The sequence below is a fragment of the Oryx dammah genome, unplaced genomic scaffold, assembly GCF_014754425.2.
Source record: "Oryx dammah isolate SB20612 unplaced genomic scaffold, SCBI_Odam_1.1 HiC_scaffold_5, whole genome shotgun sequence".
Classification (NCBI taxonomy): domain Eukaryota; kingdom Metazoa; phylum Chordata; class Mammalia; order Artiodactyla; family Bovidae; genus Oryx; species Oryx dammah.
In genome coordinates, this window is record NW_024070189.1 from 18,995,634 (window position 1) to 19,004,278 (window position 8,645).

The 8,645-nt window shown below is 39.6% G+C and overlaps 1 pseudogene; it reads left to right on the forward strand.

Moving 5' to 3' along the window:
- The first annotated feature begins 626 nt into the window (after positions 1-626).
- Positions 627-1,098, forward strand: LOC120864448 (annotated as a pseudogene).
- The last annotated feature ends 7,547 nt before the right edge of the window (positions 1,099-8,645 follow it).

The window sequence follows — 8,645 nt, forward strand, 5'->3', positions numbered from 1 at the left end:
TGATTATCGCCTTATATGCCATGATATGAATTTTTTAAAAAGGGAAAAATTTAAAGAGCTCTGCCATCACTCTCTATTCTCATTCCTTCTCTAGCTGCTACAAAACAGTGGAGATAGAAGCCAGTGGAGGCCCATCTCATCAGTGAGCTCCTGGAAATACTGGCAGTTTTTGTCCACAGCATTCTTGACTTCCAACAGGGTATGGGTAAAAGATGGAAAAATTCCTCAGCCCTTGCCCACATATATCCTTACAAAACCTCAATTCTATCACTGTTATTTAACTTATATACTGTTTCTTCTCCTATAAATCCACAACTTCATGAAAAAAAAAAAAAAGTAAAAATGTTCGTCACTCAGTTGTGTCTGTCTGTTTGCGACCTCATGGACTGTAGCTTGCCAGGCTCCTCTGTCCATGGAATTTTCCAGGCAAGAATACTGGAGTAAGTAGCCATTCCCTTCTCCAGGGGGTCTTCCTGACCCAGGGATCAAACGCGGGTTTCCTGCACTGCAGACAGATTCTTTACCATCTGAGCCACCAACAAATCCTCAACTTTATGGCTGTAAAAGGTGCAAATTAAAAACTAGTAAAGCTTTTTTGTTGTTGTTGTCCCTTTCTGGCGTTCAAGATGTCAAAGCAAGGTCGTGGTGGGGCCTCTGGTGCGAAATTCCGGACTTCCTTGGGTCTTACAGTTGGAGCCCTGATCAACTGTGCTGACAACACAGGAGCCAAAGATCTGTATATCATATCGGTGAAGGGGATCAAGGGAAGACTGAATAGACTTCTGCTGCTGGTGTGGGTGACATGGTGATGGCCACAGTCAAGAAAGGCAAAGCAGAGCTCAGAAAGAAGGTACATCCAGCGGTGGTAATTCAGCAATAAAAGCCATACCGTAGAAAAGATGGTTTGTTTCTTTATTTTGAAGATAATGCTGGGGTCATAGTAAACAATAAAGGCGAGATAAAAGATTCTGCCATCACAGGACCAGTTGCAATGGAATGTGCTGAGTTGTGGTCCAGGATTGCTTCCAATGCTGACAGCATTGCATGATTCTTTGGTGTATTTGTAAAAAAAAAAAAAAAAAAATCATTTGCTCCCCCCACCAAAAAAATTAGTAAATATCTTTTGTTCTCAAGAAATTACTATTTAAACAGTAACATGAAGATACATTAAGGGATTGAGGTCCTACAGTAAGAAATAAAAAGCAAAGTCAAACTAAGTATTTAAAGGAGAATCTCATATAGAGAGACTTACAAAGTGTAGGCAGAATGTAGGGAGTCATAGGTTAGTGCAGTAACCAGGGGCTACAGCACTAACAAAACACCTGTCCCCCGCCACCCAACCCTTAGGCCTGAGAGAGTGGGAAGAGGACAATCATCAGAACCAGGTGAGACAAAAAGAGGTCTGTGGGGCACAGCCACCCAGAAGGAGTAAGTGCTTGTGATAAAGGGATGCTGACAGCCTCAGACAGACCTATGGCATGTGACTGGGGCAGAAACTCTCCAAACAAAAAAGGAAAACATTGGTCTGAGAGAATGTACAATCTCTAAAATTATGAAAGATTTAATTGACGAACATAGTTTTTTTTTTAAAGAAAAAGTTGAATGCATTGAATGTATTCAAAACTTCAGTAAAAAAATAATTTAAAAAATGAGAAGAAACTCTTTGAAGAGCAGATAGTAAATATGAAATATTGTACAGGCCTCACTGAGGTGGCTCAGTGGTTAAAAAAGAAAAAAAAATCTGCCTGCCAATGCAGGAGACCCAGGTTCAATCCCTGGGTTGGGAAGATCCCCTGGAGAAGGAAATGGCAACCCACTCCAGTATTCTTGCCAGGATAATCCCATGGCCAAAGGAGCTTGCCAGGCTACTGCCCATGAGGTTGCAGAGTCAGACACAACTGAACACACACACACCACCCATTGCACAGGCCTAAATCAGACTATAGTCAGTCAGTCCAGTCGCTCAGTCATGTCCGACTCTTTGCAACCCCATGAATCACAGCACACCAGGCCTCCCTGTCCATCACCAACTCCCAGAGTTCACTCAGACTCACGTCCATCGAGTCAGTGATGCCATCCAGCCGTCTCATCCTCTGTTGTCCCCTTCTCCTCCTGCCTCCAATCCCTCCCAGCATCAGAGTCTTTTCCAATAAGTCAATTCTTCGCATGAGGTGGCCAAAGTACTGGAGTTTCAGCTTTAGTATCATTCCTTCCAAAGAAATCCCAGGGTTGATCTCCTTCAGAATGGACTGGTTGAATCTCCTTGTAGTCCAAGGGACTCTCAAGAGTCTTCTCCAACACCACAGTTCAAAAGCATCAATTCTTCAGCGCTCAGCCTTCTTCACAGTCCATACATGACCACTGGAAAAACCATAGCCTTGACTAGACGGACCTTTGTTGGCAAAGTAATGTCTCTGTTTTTGAATATGCTATCTATAGCTAATATTTATTGAGGGTTTTTTAGGGTCAACCATATTCTGTCAGGCACATTTAATGTGTTGTCTCACATTATACAACATTCCAAAGAAGTAGAGGATTATTTTTCCCATTCTACACATAGGAAACCAGTTTGGAGACTTTAAGTAGTTGTCCAGTCCACACAGCTAGCAAATTGTGGAGGCAGGAATTGAACTTAGCTCTGACACCCAAATCCTATTCATTTCATAACAATATTATTGCATTATTATCCTTTAATTTTATGAAGTTAGATCTATCATACTTAGTAAGGACAACACTTATATTCTCAAATGAAATATATGTAAATGATTAATATTTGGCATTTTAGAAACTGTAATGTTGTAAGATTACATTTTAATTCTAGAAATTTGTGGTTTTCTTAGCTTGTTTATCTATAGTCGGCGTCAGATTTGTTATGCCATCATTCAGATTAAAAGTACAGATAACTTTTCTGTAAAACTGATCTTCTTTGTCCTTGGCCAACAAAGAATTATTCTTGTTTCCTTGGTAGCAACTTTATGATGATAGTAAGAGCTGAGTAGTATAGCGGGTAAAATATTTTTATTTTTTATTAAACAGAGCTCATATTTATAAAAACATGGTTGATATAATACTTAAAAACCAGAAAAAGTAGATATAATGTGAAGATTTGTAAAATTTCTTAATTCTTAGATCCTTCAAAAGGTATCATCTACTATTTCAATCATATTCCCAATTTTAACTGCTTTCCTTGGGCATATTATATACTCACTGAGCTAATACACTGACACAGCTATGCCAAAATATAGAATACTCCAAAGTATCTAAAAATACTTTGGAGAATGGAAAAACAAGAGATTTTTATTTAAAACAGTACATGAACTATTCTTGTGCTTTATTTCTTTAATTATCTTAAAAATTTTACATATCAAAACATGACATGCTATAATCCATCAGCTGACATAATACAGCATAGTAAATCATGATGTAATAGATCGCTTGCCATGGCTCAGTGCTTCCAATAATGATGCAATATAAATGTATATGAAAGCAGGTTTAACACATATATTTTTAAAATTCAGCTCTCTTCTTCAAGAATGGAAACACACTAAATATTAAGCACTGTTATTAAAATGTTTTCCGTCTTTTACAGAAAAGCCCAGTATAATATTCTAAAGAAGAACATTTTTAGCTATATAATAGGATTTTAATCATTAGGCTTTGTAGAGACTTCAAACGTATGCCCTTCATACATCTTAATCTTTCATATATAATAATAAAAATCTATGATCTATGAATAATTGGACTGGCTACGTATAATCAACCCTCAATTATCATTTCAGAGGCAAGAAAGAAATCACATAGACAAATGAAATTCTCAGATAAAACAAGAATGAGAGAATGATGAAGTTTAGAGCTGAAGAGACCTCAGAGATCAGCTACTCCAACCCCCTTATTTTACAAATGAATAAACTGAGCCCCTTGAAGCCAAAGAGGTTTTTAAAAGGTCACGAAACAAGGTTATTTGCACCTCAAGGACCAGTAGGTCTTCTGGCTCAGGATCTTTTCACATTCCTACATTTGGTATACTTCCCTGGTAGCTCAGATGATAAAGAAATCTGCCTGCAATGCAGGAGACCTAGTTTTGATCCCTGAGATGGGAAGATCCCTGGAGAAAGGAATTGTAACCCACTCCAGTATTCTTGCCTGGAGAATTCCATGGAAAAACAGCCAGGCGGGCTACTGTCCATGGAATCACAAAGAGTTGGACATGACTGATCGACTCACACACACATACACACACACACAGGTATACATCAGTGGTTCAGTGTTTCCTTTTCTGATTCTTTTCCCTCATAGTTTATTACAAAGTACGGAGTATGGTTCCATGTGCTTTCTCTCTCTCTTTCTGTGTATATCTATACACACATATACATATATCTAGATTCATCCATGTTGCTACAAATGGCATGATTTCATCCTTTTTTTATGGATGAGTAATATCCTGTTGCATGTATGTATGTGTGTGTGGCTATATAAATATCTAAATAATTGTATGGAAGGAAATCAGTCCTGAATATTCCTTGGAAGGACTGATGCTGAAGCTAAAACTCCAAGACTTTGGCCACCTGATGCAAAGAACTCACTGGAAAAGACCCTGATGCTGGGAAAGATTGAAGGCAGGAGAAGAGGACGACAGAGGATGAGATGGCTGGATGGCATCACTGACTCAATGGACATGAGTTTGAGTAAACTCCAGGAGCTGGTGATGGACAGGGAAGCCTGGCATGCTGCAGTCCATGGGGTTGCAAAGAGTCGGACACGACTGAGAAACTGAACTGAACTGATGAAGAGGTTTGTTCAGAGCACTGAAAGAGGCATTTGTTTTAGGAATGAAGATCTTGCTCTCACTCCCTTTTAGGGGTAGGGTGGATTTGGTGGCAACTTGTATTTTTATCCAATTTCTAGCATTTTCCCTGTAAAGCAGGAATCACAACCATTTTCTGAGTGTAAGTATTGATGTGGTTGACTAAAATGTTTGAAAGAAGAAAAGCTTCAAAGTACGTATAATGCATAGAAAAGAGAGCCAGCTGAAGAAAGGACCTCCAGACAGCATGAGGACCCACCTGAGGTGGAGAGCAGGGATCTTCAGTGGCTGAGTGCATGCATGCTAGGTCGCTCAGTCGGGTCCAGCTCTTTGCAGTCCTATGGACTGCAGACCACCAGGCTCCTCTCTCTGAGTGGTTCTCCAGGCAAGAATTCTCGCGTGGGTTGCCGTGCTCTCCTCCAGGGCATCTTCCCAGCCCAGGGATCGGATCCATGTCTCTCACGTCTCGTGCATTGGCAGGCAGGTTCTTTACCCTGGCGCCACCTGGGAAACCCCTTGCAGTGGTTTTTCAGTGTGATTTCCTCCCAGCAGCACTCAGCATCCCTGGTATAGCTGAGGGAAATACCAACATGGGATTGATAGAGAGGTAGAATTTTGAATAGCAAACAGAAATGGGGAGGGAGGTAACTGACAAGAGAGAGATTGAAGTGATAGGTTGTAGACTACGTTGGATAGTAGAGCAAATGAAGGCAGGACTGTTTAATTCTAAGGAAAAACACAAGAGGGGTCAAGGTACTAGAAATCTTCACTTTGCTGAAATACAATTATAAAAAGAAATTTATTTTTAGTCAGACCATTGACACTCCAGCTTATAAATAATTTTGATCTCTAGAAGCAACATCTGGTAAAAATACACAGCTCTGCAGAATAATCTTAGGATCTGGTGACATCAGCCTAAGGCACAAACTGCATGAGTCAAAGACACAATCAAGAGAATGAGATGACAAGCCATAGACGAGGGGAAAACATTTGTAAAAGACACATCTGATAAGGGACTGTTATCTAAAATATACGAAGAACTCTTAAAATTCAACAATAAGTAAACACACAACCAAATTAAAAAATGGACTGAAGACCTTAACAGACAATTCACCAAAGAAGATGAACAGATTCACATCATAAGCCATCAGGTAAAAGCACATTAAAACCAAGATAAAACTACACACTTATTAGAATAGTCAAAATCCTGAACCCTGAAAACACTAAATGCTGACAAGGATGTGGAACAAGAGGAAATCTCATTCATTGGTAATGGTATAGTCACTTTGGTAGACAGTTTGGTGATTTCTTAGAAAACTAAAACTCTTACCACATGATTCAACAGTCTTTCTCCTTGGTGTTTACTTAAAGGAGTTAAAAACTTATGTCCATGCAAAAACCCACAAATGAATGCTTATTGCAGATTTATTCACAATCGCCAAATCTTGTAAGCAACCAAGATGTCCTCTAGTAGTCGAATTGATAAACTGTGGTATATCCAGACAATTGAATATTATTCAGCACTAAGAAAAAAAACAAAGAGCTATCAAGTCTTGAAAGAATTTTAATGCATACTACTAAATAAAAGATACTAATATGAAAAGGCTACCCACCATAAGATTCCAATTGTATGATGCTCTGGAAATGACAAACTATGGAGATAGCAAAAAGATCACTGGTTCCCAGTGGTGGAGAAGGATGAATTGGTAAAGCACAGAGGATTTCTAGGGCAGTGAAACGTTGCTGTACAATACTGTAATGGTTTGCTTCATTTAGTTGCTAGTTCAGTTCAGTTCAGTTCAGTCACTCACTCGTGTCCAACTCTTTGCAACCCCATGAACTGCAGCACACCAGGCCTCCCTGTCCATCACCAACTCCCAGAGTTCACTCAAACTCACATCCATCGAGTCAGTAATGCCATTCAGCCATCTCATCCTCTGTCGTCCCCTTCTCCTCCTGCCCCCAATCCCTCCTAGCATCAGAGTCTTTTCCAATGAGTCAACTCTTCACATGAGGTGGCCAAAGTACTAAGTCATATCCAAATTCTTTGTGACACCTTGGACTATACCCTGCCAGGGTCCTCTGTCCATGGGATTTCCCAGGCAAGAATGCTAGAGTGAGTTGCCATTTCCTTTTCCAGGGGATCTTCCCAACTGAGGGATCAAGCCCACATCTCCTGCATTAGCAGGAGGATTCTTTGCCCCTGAGCCACCAGAGAAACTATAATGGCACATACACACAGACACCACTGTACTGATGGATACACATAATTATACTTTAGTTCAAGTTCATAGAATTTATAACAGCAACAGTGAATCCAAATGTAAAATATGGAGTTGGAGTGATTATATCGATACATAATATAGGTTCATCAACTGTAATAATTATGCCTCTTGGTGGAGGGTGTTGATAATGGAGGAAGCTATATGTAGGTGAGGGCAGAGAATATATGGAAATCTGTATACCTTCCTCTCAATATTTCTATGAACCAAAAACTGCTGTAAATAAAGTCATGCAAAAAGAAATCAAAACACACTCAGCATGTAATCCTTATTATATGAAATAAGGCAGTCTTTGGAAACTATTAAATCATAATTTTTAAAAGGGCCCCAAATGGTATGACATATCTATCATATTATAAGGTTCAAAATTATAAGATTTAAAGTATCTTTTGTTGTTTTTCAGTCACTCAGACATGTCTGACTCTTTGTGACCTCATAGACTGCAGCGTGGCAGGCTTCCCTGTCCTTCACTATCTCCCTGAGTTTGCTGAAATTCATGTCCATTGAGTCAATGATGCCATCCAACCATCTCATCCTCTGTCATCCCCTTCTCCTTCTGCCTTCAATATTTCAAAGCACCAGGGTCTTTTCCTCTTCGTATCAGGTGGCCAAAATACTGGAGCTTCAGCTTCAGCATTAGTCCTTCCAATCAATATTCAGGGTTGATTTCCTTTAGGATTGACTAGTTTGATCTTCTTGCTGTCCAAGGGACTCTCAAGAGTCTTCTCTAATACCACAGTTGAAAAGGATCAATTCTTCAGCACGCAACCTTCTTTATGGATCAGTTCACACATCTGTACATGATTAACGGAAAAACCATAGCTTAGACTACACAGACCTTTGTTGGCCAAGTGATGCCTCTGCTTTTTAATATGGTTTGTCATAACTTTTTCTTCCAAGGAGCAAGTGTCTTTTAATTTCATGGCTGCAATCACCATCCACAGTGATTTTGGAGCCTAAGAAAATAAAGTCTGTTGCTGTTTCCATTGTTCCCCCATCTATCTGCCATGAAGTGATGGGACCAGATGCCATGATCTTAGTTTTTTGAATGTTGAGTTTTAAGCTAGTTTTTTCACTGTCCTCTTTCACCATCATCAAGAGGCTCTTTAGTTCCTCTTCACTTTCTGCCATAAGGATGATATCATCAGCAGATCTGAATTTATTGATATTTCTCTTGACAATCTTGATTCTAGCTTGTGGATTCATTCAGCTCAGCATTTCACATGATGTACTCTGCATGTAAGTTATACAAGCAGGGTGACAACATACAGCCTTGACATACTGCATTCCCAATTTGGAACCACTCCATTGTTTCATGTCTGGTTTTAACTGTAGCTTCTTGACCTGCATACAGCTTTCTCAGGAGGCAGGTAAGGTGATCTGGTGTTCTCTTCCCTTTAAGAATTTTCCACAGTTTATTGTGATCCACACAAAGGCTTTAGCATAGTCAATGATGCAGAAGTAGATGTTTTTCTGGAATTCTCTTGATTTTTCTGTGCTTCAGTGGATGTTTGCAATTTGATCTCTGATTCTTCTGCTTTTTCTAAATCCAGTTTGTA